Source organism: Acanthochromis polyacanthus, chromosome 22, assembly GCF_021347895.1.
Source record: "Acanthochromis polyacanthus isolate Apoly-LR-REF ecotype Palm Island chromosome 22, KAUST_Apoly_ChrSc, whole genome shotgun sequence".
In the NCBI taxonomy this organism is placed as follows: Eukaryota; Metazoa; Chordata; class Actinopteri; family Pomacentridae; genus Acanthochromis; species Acanthochromis polyacanthus.
In genome coordinates this window covers 19,162,126-19,183,254 of record NC_067134.1, presented here as the reverse complement: position 1 = coordinate 19,183,254, position 21,129 = coordinate 19,162,126, and the positions used below count along the sequence as shown (strand labels likewise).

The 21,129-nt window shown below is 41.2% G+C and overlaps 1 long non-coding RNA gene across 1 annotated transcript; it reads left to right on the top strand.

Moving 5' to 3' along the window:
* Positions 1-1,341: 1,341 nt before the first annotated feature.
* Positions 1,342-20,979, top strand: LOC127532121 (uncharacterized). The gene is made up of 3 exons (XR_007939382.1): positions 1,342-1,472; positions 2,941-17,044; positions 20,863-20,979. It is a non-coding gene; the product is annotated as an uncharacterized LOC127532121 (long non-coding RNA).
* The last annotated feature ends 150 nt before the right edge of the window (positions 20,980-21,129 follow it).

Sequence of the window (21,129 nt, the reverse complement as noted above, 5' to 3'; positions counted from 1 at the left end):
CCCAGGTACTCACAAGTAACAGGTAGAGAGACATGCAAACAGTCAAAAACCTCCTCAAGAGAGCCAGTGATCCATGCAGAGCACTACTGACTGACAGAACCACAGCGCTGGCAAATGGCTACAGCCCGGCACAGCTTCTCATGGGACGTAGACTCCGTACCACCTTGTCTATGCTAGAGGCCTTGCAGCCAGCCTGTATCTGCAGCAAAGGCGTCACGTGGAGAAAGAGAGAAGGATGAGGGAAAAAAAGAATGTTTTAACAAAAGACACAGAACGAGAGATTTGGACAAACTCTTACCTGGACACTCAGCTTGGATTACAGATGCAAAAGCACAGGACACAGTGACATCTTCCGCTCAACTCCACAGTCTGCTGTCGTCAGTGGACCACAAGGGACGATCAGAAGGAACCAGATGTTGTCCGAACTAGGTCTGGTAGGAGGTGGTAAAACCAAAAAGTCTAAATCTGTAAAAGTTATCCATTAACATTTCTCATATGCTGAGATTAGGTTCTAAAAATTGACCTAAAAATACAATACAGGATACTTTTGCATAAAAACGTGACATAATTCATGGAATAATTGTTTAAAAAGAAAAACAAGAATGTTATGGGATTATTGAAATGTAAATGAATTATATTTGCCCTAATATAGTTAGTTGACCAATGTGAAGTGAGACTATTTGATATTCTGAATGTATTTTGTGTGCTTACAGCTAAGAAGCAAACACAACAGCAGTGGTTAGCACTTTCGCCTTGCAGCAAGAAGATCTATGGTTCGAGTCCCGGCCAGAGCCCGGGATCTTTCTGCGTGGAGTTTGCATGTTCTCCCTGTGCATGCGTGGGTTTTCTCTGGGTACTCCGGCTTCCTCCCACAGTCCAAAAAATATGCTGAGGTAAACCGATGACTCTAAATTGCCCGTAGGTGTGAATGTGAGTGTGAATGTTTGTCGGTATATTCTCAGGTGGAAGAGTGGGTCGTCCAATGATCGAAGGGTCGGTGGTTCGATTCCCGCTCTCGCCTAGTCATGTGCTGTTGTGTCCTTGGGCAAGACACTTAACCCACCTTTCCTCCAGTGCTCTTCACTGGTGTATGAATGCGCGTGAATGTTGGTGGTGGTCGGAGGGGCCGTAGGCGCGGATTGGCAGCCACGCTTCCATCCGCCCCAGAGTGAGAATGTGTGAGTGTATGGTTGAATGGAAGCAATTGTTGTATAAGCGCTTTGAGTATTCTGATGAGTAGTAAAGCGCTATATAAGAGCAAGTCCATTCATTCATTCTGTATATGTAGCCCTGCGACAGAGTTTTCTGTTTGTTGGTTCCTCCTCCGACCACCAGGTGGTGCCTCCTGCTTTGGATTGACGCTGTTTGTGAGAAAGTGGAGGTGGATCAGCTGCAGCTGACGCTGGTTTGTTGTTGCTTCTGTTGTGGCTGTACAGTGGCTCCAGATACAGGATGCAGGACACTGAATCCAGGTGAGCTCAATCAATTCACTTTTATTAATTCAGAGCAAATTCCCAACATTTGTCATCTGACAGCACAGAGCATAGTGAGGCAGAGACCTGATGAATTACAAAGAGAGGAGAGAAAAGATCCAGAGTTGGAGTTGACATCAAATCATGATTCCAGACTTTCAAAGCTCCAAGTTGTAATTTGAGGCTTCAGCAGAAGCTGCTGCTGGTTTTAAAGTGAATGAGTTGAAGATTCTCTCTGAGTGGCTCTTTGTTGTGATGTTTGCTGCTGTGTCATTTTAAAAGCAGATGATCCATGCAGAGCACATATTTAGTCCCAGTATCATCAGGACCGCGACAGTACCGGAGCCAAAGTGTCCCGTTTTACAAATGAAGAGCAAACGATGACATTAGAGAAGCAGAAAGATGATAAAGTCCTGACACAGACTGACAGTGACGCAGCTGCAGCAGCTGAAGGAGGGAAAGCTGCAGAAAGTGCAGACTGTGTGAATGTTAACAGGATGAACAATATTCCTACCAAATTATCAGCTCACATGTAGCTCAGATTCTGATTCCAGCTGCATGTTGTGTTTAAATGACATGTTCTCGGCTGTGTTCTTCTGGCTGTAAGACATAAAACTATGATTGAAAGCCATAAGCAAGCTGACTGTCATGTGGTGTGGAACGCTACAGGTCAGTGGATGCAACGTGAAATATTTCTGACAGGAACAAAGTATCATCATGAAGCAATATGAGAAGTCTAAAATGTCATCCGGGCTGAAAACAGCACAGCTGCTGCAGTCAGAGTCAGAAAGGAGAAGCTGCAGAAACATGCAGACTGTGTGAAAGTGTGGCCGATCTGCTCCTTAATGCCCCTTCGTCTATCAGCTGTGTAGATGTAGGTTTCCTTATTTTAGATTGAAAAGTCACTTTAAATATCATCATTCATCAGATGCCGTTCTTTCGTGCTGCTCACAAAACCAGTAATTATGTGACGAATCTCACGTTAAGTCTCATTGTGATGGTTGTCAGACGCTTTCGGTTTCATTCATTCAGCTGCTGGAACGGTTTTGGGAGCGAGTAAAGAACAAATGTAGAATTGTTATTTGAAGTGATGAATAGACTTATTGCCAGTCTTGGGGCTTTAGTGTCTGGATGAGTTTCTGTGTTCAGATTCTATGGTGATACAAAGGAGGTAGAAGAATGAGATGAGTTTGCTTGCAGCTCTGAAAACTCAGATCTTCCTCTTCTTTTACGTGTTGAAAATTAAAACACATTTCAGTAAATCCAACTTTGGACGAGATTCTTCAGAAATAAAGTCTCTTCCGCATTCTGGAGCGAAAAGGTTGTTGAGGCGGTTTTTGTTTGAGTTTTTCTGCCTCCAGTTTCATCCCCAGTGATGTTTAGGACTCATTGTTGTGTTTTACACTCTCCGATGTTTTCTTTTCTTCATGTCTGGTGTGTGAATCATTTCTGCTTTGTCTCCTCACAGTGTCTCATGTGGCCCTGCAGCTTCTCCTCAGAATCCTCAGAGGCCGACTCAGAATCACTCCCACTGGGAAGACGTGCGAAGGAAGGTCCACCCGGCCGGTCCAGGAGCTCCGGTCCAGCAGAGCAGCGTCAGGATGGAGACGCAAGCAGGCGAGTTAACCAGAGAGCCGACACGTTCACACCGACAGCTTCCCTCCAGATCCCACTTTATGTCTTCAACTAGGACTGGAGGTCATTTGTTTGGAGCTAAACTCTGCTGGGTTCTTTCTGTAGTCCATCCTTTTAATGAAGTGACAAAGTTCTTCACAAAATGAAATGGAACAATCACAAAATCATTACAATTAGAAAACCAGATTAAAACTATTTGATTCAATCTGGTTCATTTTTGTTGACTCTTTTTAAAATGCAGAATAAATAGATTTCCATGAAATATCACGATGTTCAGCTTAGAATTGGGTGATTCTCCTGATGGAACTGAACATCACAGATGACTAGTCCAAGTCCCATCAGAAGGTTGAAAAATCCAACGGTTCCTTCTGATTTTACAGCTTGTGACGCTGGTAAACGGTGTCTTTTTTTTCTAAAGGCAACAGCTGGTGTTTTTTTGGGCTTGAAAGATTGAACCTAAATGCTTTTCTCCAACAAACTGCTGAGCTGCTGCACAGTGAAATCTCTGAGTGGAGCTCAGGATGAAACCCTCAGAGCTGTTTTACATATGGTAGACACTTAGACGAAGCAGCAAATGTGTTGGAAAGGAGTTCTGTTCTCAAAGATGTTTTAGCAGACAGGACTTTTCTAACGGATGAAGAACTTGTACAAGCCCTGGCAAAAATGATGGAATCACCGGTCCTGGGGGATGTTCATTCCCTTGTTTGATTTTGGAGAAACAAAAAAGCACATCACAGACATGCCACAAAACTAGAGCCATTTAAAATGGAAACTTTCTGGCTTTAAGAAACACTAAAAGTAATCAAGACGAAAAAATTGCGGTGGTCAATAACAACTGCTTTTCAGGTCAAACAGAGAAAAAAATTGATGGAATCACTCAATTCTGAGGAAAAAAATGGAGTCATGAAAAGCAAACAAACAGAAAAACACTCCAAGACACCACCAGCACTTTGTTGCGCCACCTCTGGCTTTTCTAACAGCTTGCGGTCTCTGAGGACTTAACGAGTGACTCTTCAGAACTCTTCATCAATGTGGCTCCAACTTTCTCCGGTTGCTGTTGCCAGATCAGCTTTGCAGGTCGGAGCCTTGTCATTGACCATTTCCTTCAGTTTCCACCACAGATTTTCAATTGGATTGAGATCCGGACTATCTGCAGGCCACGACATTGACGTCATGTGTCTTTCTTCAAGGACAGTTTTCACAGTTTTTGCTCTGTGACTCTAAGATGCGTCATCGTCTTGAAAAATGTCTTCGTCGTCCCCAAACGTCCTTTCAATCGATGGAATAAGAAAAGTGTCCAAAATGTCAACGTAAACTTGTGCATTTATTGAAGACGTGATGACAGCCGTCTCCCCATTGCCTTTGCCTGACACGCAGCCCCACATCATCAATGACTGTGGGAATCTGCATGTTTTCTTCAGGCAGTCGTCTTCATGAATCTCATTGGAACGGCACCAAACAAAAGTTCCAGCATCGTCACTTTGCCCAATGCACATTCGCGATTAATCACCGGATACGACTTCCATCCAGTCGTCCACAGTCCGCCGTTGCTTTTCCTCAGCCCGTTGTAACCTTGTTTTGTTCCGTTTAGGTGTTAACGATGGCTTTCGTTCTGCCTTTCCGTATGTAAATCCCATTTCCTTTAGGCGCTTTCCTACAGTTCGGTCACAGACGACGACTCCAGTTTCCACCCATTGGTTCCTCATTTGTTTTGCTGCATTTTCTGTTTTCAAGACACGTTGCTTTAGGTTTTCTGTCTTGACGCTTTGACGTCTTCCTGGGTCTGCCAGTATGCTTGCCTTTTACAACCTTCCCATGGTCCAGATTTTAGACACAGATGACAACAAGCAGCATCTTTTGCAACATTCCGTGATGATTTACCTTCTTGAAGAAGTTTGACGATCCTTTCCTTTGTTTCAACGGACATCTCTGGTGTTGGAGCCGTGATTCATGTCGATCCGCTTGGTGCAGCAGCTCTCCGAGGTGTGAGCGCTCCTTTTCGACCGCAGACTAATGAGCACATTTAATCAGACGCAGGTGTTAGTTTTGGATATGGAAATTTGCAGGGTGATTCCATCACTTGTTCCTCAGAACTGAGTGATTCCATCATTTCCCCCTCTGCTTGATCTGAAAAAGCAATTGTTCTTGATAACCACTATTTTTTTTTCTTTCTTTTTTCTTTCTTTGAGCGTTTCTTACAGCCAGAAAGTTTCCATTTTAAATGACTTTAGTTTTGTGGCATGTCTGCGCTGGAAAAAATGCTGCTCTCAAAACAGGAAAAAAACCTTATTTCAAGAAACTTTTAAGTTGAAATAAGTGAAAAAAAATCTGCCAATACAACAAGTGAAATACGGCTTGGTCAGATTTCGTGAAATAAGATGTGATATTTACAATCTTCATATCTCAAAATTAGTTATTAGTTATTTTCAGCTACATTTTACCGGCATTGTCAAGCTTAGGTGTCTTAAAATAAGCTAGATATGCTAAAAAAAATAACAACCAGTTTTTCACTCAAAAATAGATTTTCGCTTTCATGTAACCTCCTAATTTGAGATGTATTAACCCTCTTCATTTATCCTTAAAAGTTTCCCTTTGAAAAAAATCCGACCAAATTTGGCAAGAAAATTTTTGTAAATATTTTCCAAAAATTAGTAAAACTCTTCCAAAAAATCCTAAAAATATCTAAAATGATTACATGTACACCAGTAGAACTTCTGATATTTTCTTTTAGAACATTCACAGAAAAATCAAGCAAAATCCAGCGAAATTCCCTTGATTTTGGTTGATTTTTATGTGAATGTTCTTAAAGAAAATTTTGTAATTATTTTCTTTCCCACCAATGTTCAAAAATTCACCGAAAATGTTGAAAATGTGAACATCTGTTGGGGATTTTGAATGGGGACGAATTACAGCGAGGTTTTTAAAATTGATTGTTTGCTGTTCTCTCCCATTTGTGACATGAAGAAGGTGACTTGTGTGGCTTTGAAATTGTGCTAAAATGTCAAAATGAGTGATCAGGAGAAGAGTGTGACTTTTTGACATTGTGTGTTTTTTTTAGCATGTTCTTTAAAACTCATAGACAGATTAGCTTGTATCTATGAGTTTTAAATCTTTTGGAGATTGTTTTTTTTTTTTTTTTCTTTTAGTGTTCAGGTGATCTCCTTATGGAATAGAAGAAAACCCAGTATGTAAGTATGAAGTACCTATAGTCCAGAGGTAGTGGCAGCAGTTGGAGGATGGGCGAGCAGGGTTTGATCCCCTACCCTGGTGAAGCTTTTTCTTAAATTTGGGCCAAAAATCACCAAAAATAGGGGAAAAAATGTAAAAAAAAAAAAAAAAAAAAAAGGCTCTTTTTTTTTCCCGCCTTCTTCTTCTACTCCCCTTCCCTCTTCAGGTCCATGTCACCATCACTGTCTCTGTCACCTTGGTTTCCAGACTTTGGTTCCAGTTGTCGTTTAGCCATTTGTGTTGCTCCTTGTTTGGTTCCAGTTGTCGTTTAGCCATTTGTGTTGCTCCTTGTTTCTCCAGAGTTTGGTTCCAGTTGTTATTTAGCCATTTGTGTTACTCCTTGTCTCACTTTGGTTCCCAGAGTTTGGTTCCTGTTGTTGTTTATCCTGCTTGTGTTCAGTCCTTGTATTTGAACCAGCAACGCTCCGCATCAGAGTCCACTACCATACCGCTTGGCTATTGTGGTCCGTACTGACTTTCAGCTTTAGTTTCATTTTATCATGTAAAGCATGGTACTGAACACGTCCAAAAAGGCTTTGAGTCGGGATTCGAACCGCAGCTCTCCCGTATGACGACCACAGAACTTATGTCTGCGCTATCTTTCACACAAGGTTTCTGGTAGAGTTTGTGTTAGTGATCGTACCAAGAGGCTCTCAGTCAGCAAAAAGACGAAAAAAAATAGCCCTGAGCTGAATTTGAACCAAGAACCTTCACGTTTAAAGGCACAGAACTTACCACTGCACCATCCTTCTTACCAGGTGTAGCCCATGTATTTGTTAAATGATACTATAAAGAAGTATTAAAGAGGTGAAAGTACAAACAGCGGATCTGGAGGGGGATTTGAACCACAGACCTTCAATATTAGAGGCACATAACTTACCTCTGCACCACCTCTCTCACAAGGGCCAACTTCAAGACTTTTGTTGTAATGATGGTACCAAGAGGTTCTCAAGAAGCCAAAGAACAAAAAGAGTCTTCATGCTGGCTTTAAACCATAAGCCTCCTGAGCAAGAAGCACAGAACTTATCTGTGCACCATCTGTCTTACAAAGCGTAGCTCTTAGTTTTTTTAAGTGATGGTACAAAGAAGTAATAAAGAGGACAATGGACAAATAAAAAAAGGTCCTGAGGAGGATTTGAATCATAAGCCTTTGACATGAGAGGCATAAAATTTGTCTGTGCATCAACCATCCCACATGCTGAAGCCGTAACTATGCTTAAATGATGGTACCAGTAAAGAGTGGAGCGGGCAAAGGCTAGACAAAAGGTCTGAAGGGAGATTTCAACCACAAACCTTCAACATGAGAGACACAAAGCTTATGTCTGCACCATCTTTCCCACCAAAATTGTCTCTAACTTTGCTTAAATAGTGGTACCAATTAATATTTGCGAGGACAAAGTACAAATAAATGCCCATGGGGGGATTTGAACCATATCCCTTCAACACGAGAGGCGCAAAGCTTACCTCTGCACCAACTTTCCCACAAGGTGCATCAGTAACGACGCTTAAATGATGGTGCCAATTAGTATCGGCGAGGACAAGTCCAACTGAAAGGGCCTCATGGGTTTTTTCACCATAAACCGCCAACAAAAGAGGCTGAAAACCGATCTCTGCACCATGATCCGCACAAGGTCTCTGAGTTTGTTTTAATGATGGTACCAAGAGGTTCTCAATAAGCCAAAAGGACCTTCAGCTGGATTTAAAGCAAGAACTTCCTTTGCAAGAGGCACAGTACATATCTCTACACCATCTTTCTTGCAAAGTTCATGCTTGAGTTTCTTCTTGTGATGGTACTAAGAGGTTTTCATGAGGACAAAGTACAAAAGCTGGATTTGAACAGTGAACCTCCTGCATAAGGAAACATTAGACTTTCCTCTACCCCACAACATCTTATACTTGTTCCTGCTCTAGTTTCTTCCTATCGTGGTGCCAGGAAGATTATAGAGAACAAACTGCAAAATGTTTCGAAAGATTGGTCTTGAACCAGAAACCTTCAAAATGAAGAAGTTGTAGCATCTCCACTAAATCACCGACTCGACCGGTTGAGCAAGTCAACGTATCGTTGCCTTGGAGAGTCTGATGGTCTGAATCTTGTGTTTGTTTTGTTGCTTGACTTGAAATGGAGAAGTATTCACAAACAAGAAAGTTTGCTTGGATTAGATCCAGAGATCTTTTGAGTAAAAGTCAGCTTGTTTAAGCTCCGGACTATCGGATCAAACCGTAACGGCTGAATCTGGTGTCCAGTCTTTGTGGTCCAACCTCCACACCTGAGCATCACGGTGAAGCTACGATGGAGCTGCATGATTGATAAGATAAGATAAGATAAACTTTATTTGTCCTGCAGGAGATTTTTTTTGCTCCAGTACAATACAATCAATAAAGGTCAGTGAAATATACACAATTACACAGAGGTCAGTAGTAAAACAGAAATAAAAACAAGAATACAAAGTACAAAATGTAAAGGGTCTCAGTGTTTGTGTGAAGTGTCTTAGCTGAAGGAATAGTGGCTAAAAAATAAATAAAATAGAAAATAAAATAACACACTTCCAAAATGTAAACTGTAGCAAGAACAAGAAACGGATAAACAGGAAGTGAAGTGAACACAAACGTAAACAGATGTACAGAAATATTGCTCTTGAACAGTGGTAATACAGATAGTGAGACAATCAAGGAAAAGTGTGATGATGCTGCACATGGAAATAAGTCCGTTGATCATGTATCCCTCCTGCAGAAGAGGGAGGAAGCGTACAGTCTGATTTCCACAGGTAGGAAAGACCTCCTGTGTGGTTCTGTGGTGCGTCTCAGTGGTCTCAGTGTGTGACTGAAGGAGCTCTGACAGGACGTCAGCGTGGCATGCAGGGGGTGAGAGGTGTTGTCCGTGATGCTGAGCAGCTTCCTCAGCATCTGACGTCTCCACCACAGACTCCAGCTCAACCCCCAGGACAGAGCCAGCTCTCCTGATGAGACTGTTAAGTCTGTTAGTGTCGGCTGCCTTCAGCCTGCAAACTGCAGCGTGGAAGCGGACGCTGGAGACCACCGAGCGATAAAACATCTGCAGCATGTTTCTGCACACATCCGGCACGGTTGTTTAAGAACTGAGAAGCTCCTCACTGCATCAGCTAGGGTTAAAGAAGTTGTTGCAGCTGAAATACATTCATCACTGCAGTAATTATCCAATGGAAGGCTCTTACCTATTTGCTGCATTAAATCCAGGCGGGGACTTTTTTTGGCCAGACAGTCTGTCTATCTATCTAGCTATCTATCTATCTAACAGTTGACTGGTAGTTTGCTACACTTGTGGATCCAGCAGCAGCCTCCACATGTATTTATTTTTTCTTCTATTATGAATAAGGAATGACTTTTGGATCAAGATGCAAACAGAGTCTGACAAACTACAAATGCAACTGATGTCCTCTGGAAACAAGTGCAGAGCCGCTGACATACTGGACCACCCACAACACTGTTTACCCAAACCTGTGTAATGTAGCCAAACATTTCCTGTGTACCCCAGCCTCATCTGTGCCGTGTGAACGGGGTTTTTTCCAAGTCTGGGGAAATAGTCTGTAAAAGAAGAAACCGCTCGCGTCGAAGAACAGTGGATAAACTGTTTCTTAATAAAAACTCATGACCAGTTCCATAAGCACACCCTCTTTACCAATAAACCCCAAGACGTACTACCAAAATCCATCAAATAATCTGTATTTTTGTGTCGACTGCACTTGATTTTATTTACCACTAGATGTCCTACTGGAGCTCTGTGTGTCATTGAAGCATTGTACAAAGTATTAAATAAATTTCAGTATATGGTCCAATACTTTTTTTCCTGTGTTATTTCATATTATTGCACATAATTTAATTTATGGCCATTTGTGTTTTGATTTCTTTGCATGTGTCAACTGCATGGGTTGTTACCTACATCTTGTAAAAATATCAAGTCAATAGCACCTTTAGAAATATATTTACTCAGGAAACTGGTGATGTGTTCAATACTTATTTCCCCCACTGTATTTTAGTCCTTAGTCCATTAAACTAACATGGACTTAGTCACGGCCGGCCCAAGCCTTCAGTGGGCCCTAAGTGAAATTTACCTCGGGGGCCCCACATGAACAACTTCAGTGCAAAATGTGAATATATGTCAACAGTGTTTCCCTTTGGTTAAAATGGCTGTGAGGTGGTGGGTTGCGCCACAGGCGCGAAGCAACTAGGGGGGTCCGGGGGCATGCCCCCCCCCCGGAAAAATTTTGAAAATCAAGATGCAAAATGGGGCATTCTGGCACAATTTGGAGCACATTTTGTTGTATTTGTAGCCATTTCCAAAAACTAAATTAAATAAAATTTTCATGTTTCTTTTCTAAAAATTAGTGATAGGGAGAAAATATGACAAATATAAACCCACTTGTCCTTGCGATCAAAACATGTCAACTAGTCCAGTCTACTATATTCTGGTCAGATTTCCACAAGCCATTCCAAAATGCCACATCAGTTCTTATTACAAATTTGAAAAAGATGACAAAGGACTTGAATCTGGAATCAAGTGGTGACTTTTACTTTTTTTCTAAAAACAACTACATGTTAGGTACCAAATTCCCACTTCATTTTTATTTATAATAAAAAGGTTATGTCATGACCTTCATTTTACTTAAAAACGTGAAAGAAAACTTCAACTCTGGGTTAACAATTGGTTTTCTGAAGGAGTTAGTTCTGTTTTCAAAACTGTTACCTTTCTGAACACAGAACTAGAATTTGAACATCATGCAGGAAATCATACTGGTAGTCATTTTTAAGCCCCAAAATTATAATTCATGGCATGTATTTCAGCAGTTTTTATGCTTTTACTTTACATCAAATGCTTCTTTACTTTCACTTCACTGAATTACTTTTACATTTATTGGGGTAAATTTTGACTCAATTTACTTTTACTCAAGTAATGTAATCAAGTTCTTTGATCATTACTGACTATGTTGATGTTGGAAGTTCATTTAGATGTTTTTTTTAAAAAGTTTCCTTTATCTTTTAACAGAAATTACCTGTAAGGTTGCTTAGCTTACTTTTTATTACAAATGATTGTAAAACAGAGTGTAAAAGTACAGATTGGCATGCCAGAAAAACATATTTTCATATTTGAAAAGGCACATGACATGTTTATATTATTATACATGGAAGATCTTTTCCAAAAGGACAATTCAAAATATTTTGATTTTATAACATACATAAAAAAACAAGTTCTCTAGAACAATGGTTCTCAATCCTGTTCCTCAGGATCCACAGTCCTGCATGTTTTAGATGCTTCCCTGCTCCAACACACCTGATTCAAATGATCAGCTCGTCATCAGGCTTCTGCAGAGGCTTGATGACGAGCTGATCATTAGTGTTCAAGAGCAGTGGCTCTAGAACACTAAAATCTTTGCTTTCTTTTTGCTTTTTCTGCTCTATTTCTCTTTTCATCTGTGTGTAATAATGAACCCGCAAATGTGAGTCGCGCTGTGTACGTTAAAGCTGTGTATCGAGAACGGAAGGATGGATATTGGTTGTTTGTTGGACAAATGTGTTTATATTACCCGCTGTGGTAATCACATCTGAAAGTGGTTTATACCGGCGGATTCATGAGAATTTAAGCTTTCCATCGGTGTATAATGTTTCTATCATCGAGTTGGCAGTGTCGTTCTATTTTGAAAAATGCTTATGTAAATATCAAAACGGCCCACCCGCAGGCTGCTGAACCTTAACGGGTTTTAATTCCGGTTATGTTTAGAGTCGAGGATTTAGATCATTTTGGGTTAAGTGAAGGGATTTGTTATATATTAAAGGTTCGAAAATGTAATTGCAATTACCAAATATCCAACCGGAGGAGAAAAAGGCACTGTGGCAAATAAGACTCAGACTGAGCCCTAAACTTGCGATGCTCACAACATTTATCAAAACAAAAAAGTCCTACAACCTACCTTTATCCTTGTTTTTCTTTTCCTGCTCCTCCAACCGTTTTCTCTTTCTTTTTTGTGCCCCTGAGAGGTACATTTTCTTGGACGGCAACATTTCTGTTTGCTTCTGTCCGCCATTGAGCAATGACACTGTCACTGAACTTGCGCAGCCGCTAAGGTATTCTGCCGCAGGAGTAACTAGGTCCACTTATTGATACCATCGAAGGTTGACATACTTGGCAACCTAGCTGGCATTAGAAAATTATACCAAAATTATTGTTGTACAACCCGGAACAATGGTTATTCATTGTTTTGTTTTTTTCTAAATTTTTTTACAATTACACTTGCTTTTTATTAAGGACTCTGGGGGGCCCCCTGGTGGTGGTGGGCCCTAAGCGACCGCTTAACTCACTTATGCCTTGGGCCGGCTCTGGACTTAGTGCTAACTTCATACAAATAGAGATTCTTTCTTCCTTATTAATGTGCACCATTTATGAACTACACGTCACACAAGATGAACAAAGTTTAAGTGTTGTCACTGATTGTAATGGTTCTCCAAATATTTCTGACAAATTAGAAAGCCTTTGTAATCACAAATATTTCACCTATTTGTTGAAGGTGAAAACACCCAAAGTGACGACTAAAAAGCACACGAAGAGAAGCGATAATTGTTTGTTCAACTCGGTGGTGACTGAGAAGAAGGAGATTTTGCTACAACAGGGATAGTAGGGTCACTAGCTTCATCAGCACATGCTACACTGTACGCCGCCATTGTTGTTGTTGTTGCCGCATGTGGCGTATGCGTGTCAATGAAGTTATGAAACTGCGCATGCGTGTCAATGAAGATACGAAACTATGGCGCAAGCGTATCTGAAAAGTAGCGGAGAGCCAGTAAACATGGAGCTGCGGCTTTTCAAAATCTTTCCACTCTGGAACCTGGTTTTAAAAATGATCGTTTACAGTAGTGATGTTACGCTCGAGCCAGTTTGCTCGACACAGTGCTGAGCTTTTGAAGCGAAAGTGTTTCGAGACGGTGGCTGAATCCCAAACCACCCCGTACACACTCTCCCTCCACTACCGAGTGTCACTCCAAAAGAAGTCACACTCGCAGCTGTGGAGGACACCTATTATTGAAGGGGGAGGGTATAAATACGATCGTCAGGAATGGGACGCCCTGTCGCCTCACCGGAAAACGGAAGACGTCATTGCCATGGTAACACAAAGACGCCTACTGTGCATGGCTGTAGCGCTGTGGCACAGGTTGCAACTAACAAGGATCGCTGCTGCTTCCAGAAGATGAAAGCATCCCACTTTTTTTCACACATGTTTTCCAATCCTATTATCTGGCATTTCAAATCCAACAAATGAATAAATGAATTCTGTCAGTTGTGTTCAAATTTTAAGGTGTCAGGGGGTGCACAATTAAATCAGACGTCAGCAGAGAAGAAGATTTGTTTCTTTTGTTTTATCTTTTTACACCACTCTTTTTGTGATGTTCTGTCAGTGTGAAAAAGGCGTGGGAGAAATAATGGACGCATGTGGAACTCACATCGATATGTTGTTTCCTCCTCCATTTCGACGTTGCACTTCCTGAAAAAGTTGTCGAGAGTGAGCATCGATCCAGACTCGCTATTTAAGGGCTGAACAGTCCACTCCCCCTCCGCACTACGCGGTTTGGGACGGCCCTTAATATGGAGGACCCTCCACGGGAACGCGCAAACGGAGGGGTAGTGTGTAGGGATAGTGTGTAGGGGGCGGTTTGGGATTCAGCCGGTGTTTCGATCCCTGCTTCAGCAGGCCCACAATCATGTGACTATCGAGAGCGAGGCCTCGTTACGTCACATCGCGTGTCGCGGTGCTTCGCGTGAACTTTGAAGGGGTCGGACATTTCAATCTGTCCAGGTCTTAAAAGACATAGGGGTCTGATTCATTCCTCAAATTGTGGGTTTTTGAGAGGAGGAGATCACACCAGCGCATTTGCCATTTGTCATTTTGAGAGAAGTTAGGGAGAGTATACATTTAGTTAGAACTTAGTTTAGATATATCTAGTTGCATTAAATACATTAAATAATACACAGATACATAAGCATAGATTCACTCATACACACACAGAGATTCATAGAAACACACTACACATATATGCACACAAACATACATATATAACGTTTTAAAACATTTATTGCAAGCATAGGCGTCAGTTTAGGGGGGGAAGGTGGGGACGTGTGCCCCCCACTTTTTGTCAGGGGTCATTTTGTCTCCAACACATTCAAATTCTTCACATGTAAGCCGTTGTAAACCCAGTTATTTTCAGCAGTATAGAAAATTCCGACGCTCCTGAACGCACCATCAGCACTCGGCCGAGAGTTGCACAGACATGCAGCACACCTTCCTGAGGTTAAAAAAAACGTGCAGATGCTAAATTTGCACCCGTGCCAAGTGGAAGCTCCGACCAGAGGCGTGCAGGGGCAAAATTTCGGCCTGAGAATTAGTACTATAGCGGCCCACAGACCACTCTACCTGTGTGTACTGATAGCTCAACAGGTTGAGCCTCCGCCTTTGGTACGGTGGTTGTGAGTTTGAGCCCGGTTTGAGGTATTTTGCCGCCGTTCTTCGACATTTTCTCAAAGTGCTGTGGTCTCCATCCCCCCCACTTTTAAAAACAAACTGATGCCCTTGATTGCAAGTACAAAGCAGTGTGAGACAAGCAGTCCTGAGGCTTTTTTAGTTTTTTCCACATAGATGCAGTTCTGACACAGGACCAGCAGATGTCACTCTTCTGATTGTATCAAATGCTTCGAAGCAATGTGTCATTCTTGAAGCAGATGTGTCAAAGTGAAGCTTCGATTTCACCATCACTAGTTTACAGACCCCCAAAACGCCGTCTTCATGTGGATGATATGCAGATTCGGCAAGAAACTTGTGCGTTTAGACCTCGGTTTGTCTTCGTGTGGATGGGGCCTTATTGTCTCAAACGTTTTCATGTTGGGCTCAATGTGAAGCTACAATCATCTGTGGCATTGTGCTGTGTGATAAAACTGCACCTTTCAGAGTGGCCTTTTATTGTGGGCAGTCTAAGGCACATCTGTGCACTAATCATGGTGTCTAATCAGCATCTTGATATGGCACACCTGTGAGGTGGGCGGCAGTCCAAGCGTAAATCTGATTCTATGGACGCTTCCAGAGCTGCTGCACTTAAAGACACATTCAGGAGATTTTGTCGAATATTCCGAGCTTCATTTGCGAAGAAGGTCCTGAAATCTTCACTGCTGAGAGCTAAAGGAACAGAAGGCTCCACAGAGCTATGATGTATTTCCAGTCTGGCAACAGGACTGAAACGAAACCTCTAATCAATCTAATTAATACAAAGGTGTGAAGTGTAATTATTCGAGGGTGTGACTGTGAAGCGATGAGTCATTTTGGATCACAAATACACCATTATTAGTCCGTGCAGGAGCTGCACTGACATTTGTAAGTATCACCTGCGGCAGAACCAAACCTGATCAGGACAGCATTGGAAAAAAATGCTCCTCTCAAAACAAGAAAAAAAAAAAACTTAGTTCAAGGAACTTTTACCTTGAAATAAGTGAAAAAAATCTGCCAATACAACAAGTGAAAAATGTCTTGTTAAGATTTCTTGAAATAAGATACAATATTTAGAATATTGACATCTTAAAATTAGTTGGGAAAACTTATCTGTATTTACCAGAATTGTCAAGCTTAGGCGTCTTAAAATAAGCCAGACACGCCAAGAAAAAAAAGAAAAAAATCATTTTTTCACTCAAAAATAGATTTTTGCTTTCATGTAGCCTCCTAATTTGAGATGTACTAAACTTATTTTGAGTTGTATTAAAGTGGCACTTCTCTAGATTTAAGACCATCTTGTACTTAAAATAGGATTGCAAAGATGAATTTAAGCATTTTGAGATATGTCTTCTCACAGTTAGCTAAAAATCCTAATATCTAGTTATGTTTTGACAGCATTTGTTGCATTTTAGGGTAAGCCAGATATACCCAAAAGCAAGTGTTTTTAACTCAAAAGCGGACATCTGCTTTTTAAATATTCATGTTGAGTACAAAATGTAAGATGTATTTTACATATTTTAGGTTGTATATTAGCGACATGACTCGAGATTTAAGACCACCTTGTCCTTGAAACAAGATCAAAAAGTGTGATTTAAGCATTTTAACATATCCGTCCGTATACAGTTGGTTGAAAATACATTTGCTGCAAATATGACCATGGTTCTTACTCTCAAAACTATTTAAAAAAAACTCTACACTACGTAAAAAAGTCTAGTATTGAAATCAACAATTTATTTTTGAATTTGCATGCAACGCATTAGCAAACTTGACAAAAAGAACTAATTGGTGATTTTCCAATAAAACACATTTACTTGAATCAAGTGGTTTATTTCTTATATCAAGATTGTGTAGCTTCTACAAATAACACCCGAGTTCAAAAAATGTATGAAAAGTAAAATGAACCTTGTTTCTTGTAAAATGCAACTCAAAACAAGATCATTTCACGATTGTTTGACTTAAGATATTTAAGATGCGTTGTCTTAAAACAAGTCCCTCTATCTTGCTGAAATGTCGCTTGTTAAGTGAATTTATCTTAAATCAAGTGAGATGAGACATTTTGACTACAAATAAGACAAATAGACTTGGTAAGATTTTGAGTTTTTGCAGTGAGCGACCTCTGACCTCTCTTGTATTCCAGGATTCATGAGGAAGAACCTGGACCCCGTTAGCCAACACACAGATGAAGAACTGTGGAACGCTCTGCAAGAGGTTAGTGAGAGCAGCGACAGAAACTGAGTTTAAGACCTGCTGAGGTGGTAAGTTACGAAACAAACCTAACAGAGGCGATGACAAGACAACAAAGAAAGAAAGACCTAAAGAAGTACAACTGCAATGCTCTTTGGAAATTAAAATTACTCCGCCAATATTACAGAAGTTAAAGCTGCAGTAAAGAAAAGAATTATTCAAACGGACATTCAGAAGCACGACAATCGCAACTCCTCCCTTGTTATGTAACTTGGATATCTGGTACTCTGTGTACCAATTCCATTCAAATGCTCCAGGTCTATTTAAAATTAGAGCTCATCCATTAAAGTGCTGACAGTAATGTCAGAGTCATGTCAGTTTGCATTCTACCTATAATGTTATTTACCTGTAAAGACAGAGGACTGGATGTAATAACGACGAGACAGTACGAACTGTTTGAATCCAAAGCACGCATCCCTCAATCTAACCAAGTTGGCGAACCAATCTTATGATCAGAATTAGGAAAGGAAGCGTGCATCAGGCTCTCACAAGTACGACAAAACTGCTAATTCACTTGACTTAATTTCCCAAATTCTAAACAAATTAGGCCCATTATGTTTTTGTATGTTGCAGGATTTAGACTTCTCTAGACAGAGCAGTATAGATGTCAGATATCAGAATTCACTTGTTTCCTGCAGGTGCAGCAGGAAACAAGTAAATTCTGATATCTGACATCTATACTGCCTCTGGCCAAGTCGGGCTCCAAGTTCAGCTGGTGTATGTTGGCCCAAGCCATTCTGAGGAAGAACCGCATCCTCATCCTTGATGGCCAATGTGGATCCCAGGTTCTGCAAGTTAACGTGTTAGCACTGCATACAGAGTTTACTTCAGAAGGACATTATTTTGCCACCAACAGTATAATGCATACCGAACCTAACACAGTGACCTACACAAACTGTTAACCTCTTTAAAGTATTTGCAGATTCTGACCTGACAGATTTTGAAGCATGTTGTTGCTAAGTGCATGAGGGCTTAGAGCCATCCCACTGTCATCAGTGTGGTCTCTCTCTCTCTCAGATATTTTGGTCCCTCTGTGCAATTTCTCATGGCTTGAGGGAATTGCCTACAGTTTATAATGTCATCAAACACAGGTTTAAAGAAAAAATGGTAAACAAACAAGCAAGGAAGGAGCATTTGACCCGAAGTTACAAGACATAACCTAGCATAGCAACATAGCATAGTCAACATAGCATCTTTGCTCTTGAGTCTAAAGAGAGTGAAGTGCCGAGTCATTAATTACACCATTCGTCAATGAGTGATCTGTAACAGCTGGAGGAAGGAAATTCCTCCACACTTTGATGTGTTATTTTTTTCAGCACACAGGGTTTTAACCTAATGACCTTTTTGGAGTTGTTTGCCAAGCGTATCAACACATCTAAACCTCCACCAACTCCATTGTTACATCTCGGTGACAAAGGCAGGAGGGAATTTGGCACAAATTGGCCTCAAGAATGAACCAATTAGATGTCATTGTCAAATGCATTTTTGGTTGCAACTTCAGAATTCCGACACTGGCCATAAGAACATTTCACTGAAATGTCAAACAGGATAAACTGACCCTTTAACAAGCTGCAGAAATGCACTTCCACTTCACTGGTTATTCTAAGGATGCCCCTGCGAGTAGAGTTGGCAGCAGAGTGTAGTATTATGTACCTGTAGTCACACCTGGTATGTTAGCATGGTCTGAGTTGTGGATTGTTTACAAAATGGCTATCTAACGCTCAGACATGGCATAAATTACAGGCAGACACTGGGTGTGTAATATTACTTATCTTTATTTACAGAGCACTTATCAAAGTTTACAAGTCAAAATATGACAAATTTTGAGACAGACGAAAGTGCATCATGGCATAAAAAGTCAAATAAAATTAGGAAAGGCTCTCAAAAGTGTGTATCAAGAAGAGACTTGAAAGAAGTGAGTGACTCAGCTGGTGCATAAGGTAGTACTGGAATGTAAGAAATGTAACCAGGACCATGAATCTGATGAACTTCAAAAGCAATTATTAAAATCTTCAACCGCCTAAATAATAGGCAGGTTGTTTCTTGTGTAGCTTCAGGTTATTTTTGTTGTGCCAACTTCCATATTTTGACACATTTAAAATTAGTCTTGGTTGCCAACACTATCGGGTGTAATTCCAAAAGGAGTTACACCTCACCATCAGTGTGACTCTGATGTTTATGCTGAGAAAAGTAGCTTCTTTGTTGCCCTTGTTGACACCAGGGCCCTCTTTCAAAAGTTTGCGCCTCACCAAGTGCAAACCTTGAAGTTGTTGACGATCTGATAATCTTGCTAGCAGCAATGTCCTTGCCTGAAGCAATTGTTATGCAAAGCAACGATCCCTGCATGTGTTTTCTTGCATGCCACCATGGTTCACAGAGGAAGTCTGTGTACGTAGGTTCTCATTCATCCAGGTCATGGTTATCCAAAGTAGTTTAAATCAATCCACTGGACTTTAAGAAAGTTCCTTAAGGACGATGATGATGATGTCGCAGACCACCCCCCCTGTTCAGAGATGGCTTCTCTACTTTGACATGGATGGCTTCTTTCACTCCTCTCTCAAACCATCTGTCCTCCCTGTCCAAAATCTGAACATTGGTGTCCTGAAACGAGTGTCCTTCTTCCTTAAGGTGAAGGAAGACTGCCGAATCCTGTCCTGAGGAATTGGCTCTCCTATGTTGAGCCATGGCTGTTTGGTTTCCCCTATGTAGATCTCTACATAGGACATGGCGGCATCATCTTTTGCCAATTTACAATCAGGTCCTTTCAAAAGTCCCCAAAAGAACTACTCAGCAGACTCATGCTAATGACCACCATTTGCACACGAGGGCTCAGTGACATCTGTGCATTTCAACGACCCCCACCGATACAACGACCATCGTTGAGTAGTCAGATGAGTCTTGGTATTGGTCGTTGGAATAATAGCCCTGAACACACCTCACAGAGGTTTAAAAGCTGAGGCAACACCAACCACCACCAGAACTGAAGAAGCCTCTTGGATGAGAGGTGAAACGTCTTCAAGGAACTTTCTTAAAGTCCAGCGGATTGATTTAAACAACTTTGGATTCACAGAGGAAGAACATTGATTTCAAGCACCAGCTTCCAGTCTGTCATTCTAACTCAGTCCAGCCTTGTACTTGTTAACACTGTGACTTCTGTTAACGGTGGAATCACTGTCAGCTGGTCCTTTTAGAGCAGAGCTGAAATGCAGTGGAAATGTTTTAAGTGGGACTAAGTTTGCTTTGATGCCAAAGCTGGATTGCAATTGATCTGATCACTCTTGTGAACATTGTGGATTCTATGCAAATTGCCATATAAAAAAGTGAGGCAGCAGATTTTGTGAAAATGAATATTTGTCATTGGAGAGCAGAGGAGACGGAGCAAAAACTAAAGACAGCAGCAGTAGAGGCCTGGCAGAGCATCACCAGCAACCAAACCCAGTGTCCGGTGATGTCTGTGGGCTGCAGGCTGTCATTGACTGAAAAGGAGTTTGTCCAAATACCTTTGATACCTTACAAACATGGAGTGCACATCTAAAATGTGTTCTCATTCCTCCACCACACACCTGACTTGGGTGCAAATACCCTCAATTTAAAGCTGAAAGTTGGCACTTAAAGTTGGCATCTTGACTATTTCATTTCTAATCCTTTGTGGTGGTGTACAGAGTCCAAATACTAATGGACCCGACTGTATGTTTCAGGTCTCGACTTGCTCTAAAAGTCAAGGACTGGCTAAGTGCTATCACTTAAAATATTGCTACAAGTAAAACAGACTTTGTTTTCAGGTTCTCCATGCAGGGGAGATCCACGCCTATGATGAGCGTCATAGCCAGCTACAAGATTCAGACGGGATCTTTCAGAAAATGGTCGAGCAGACAAGCAGACGGGCAAACAGCAGCTAGGCAGGCAAGTTTCACCTTCAAAAATACCTAAGCACACATTGAGAAGTCAAAAGCTTTTCTCATTACGTTAGGTCAAACTAAATTTACAAATTGTCTCTTCAGGTTTACTTGAGCCCAAGCCATGCCAACGTGTAAAATGACTGTGCGCAA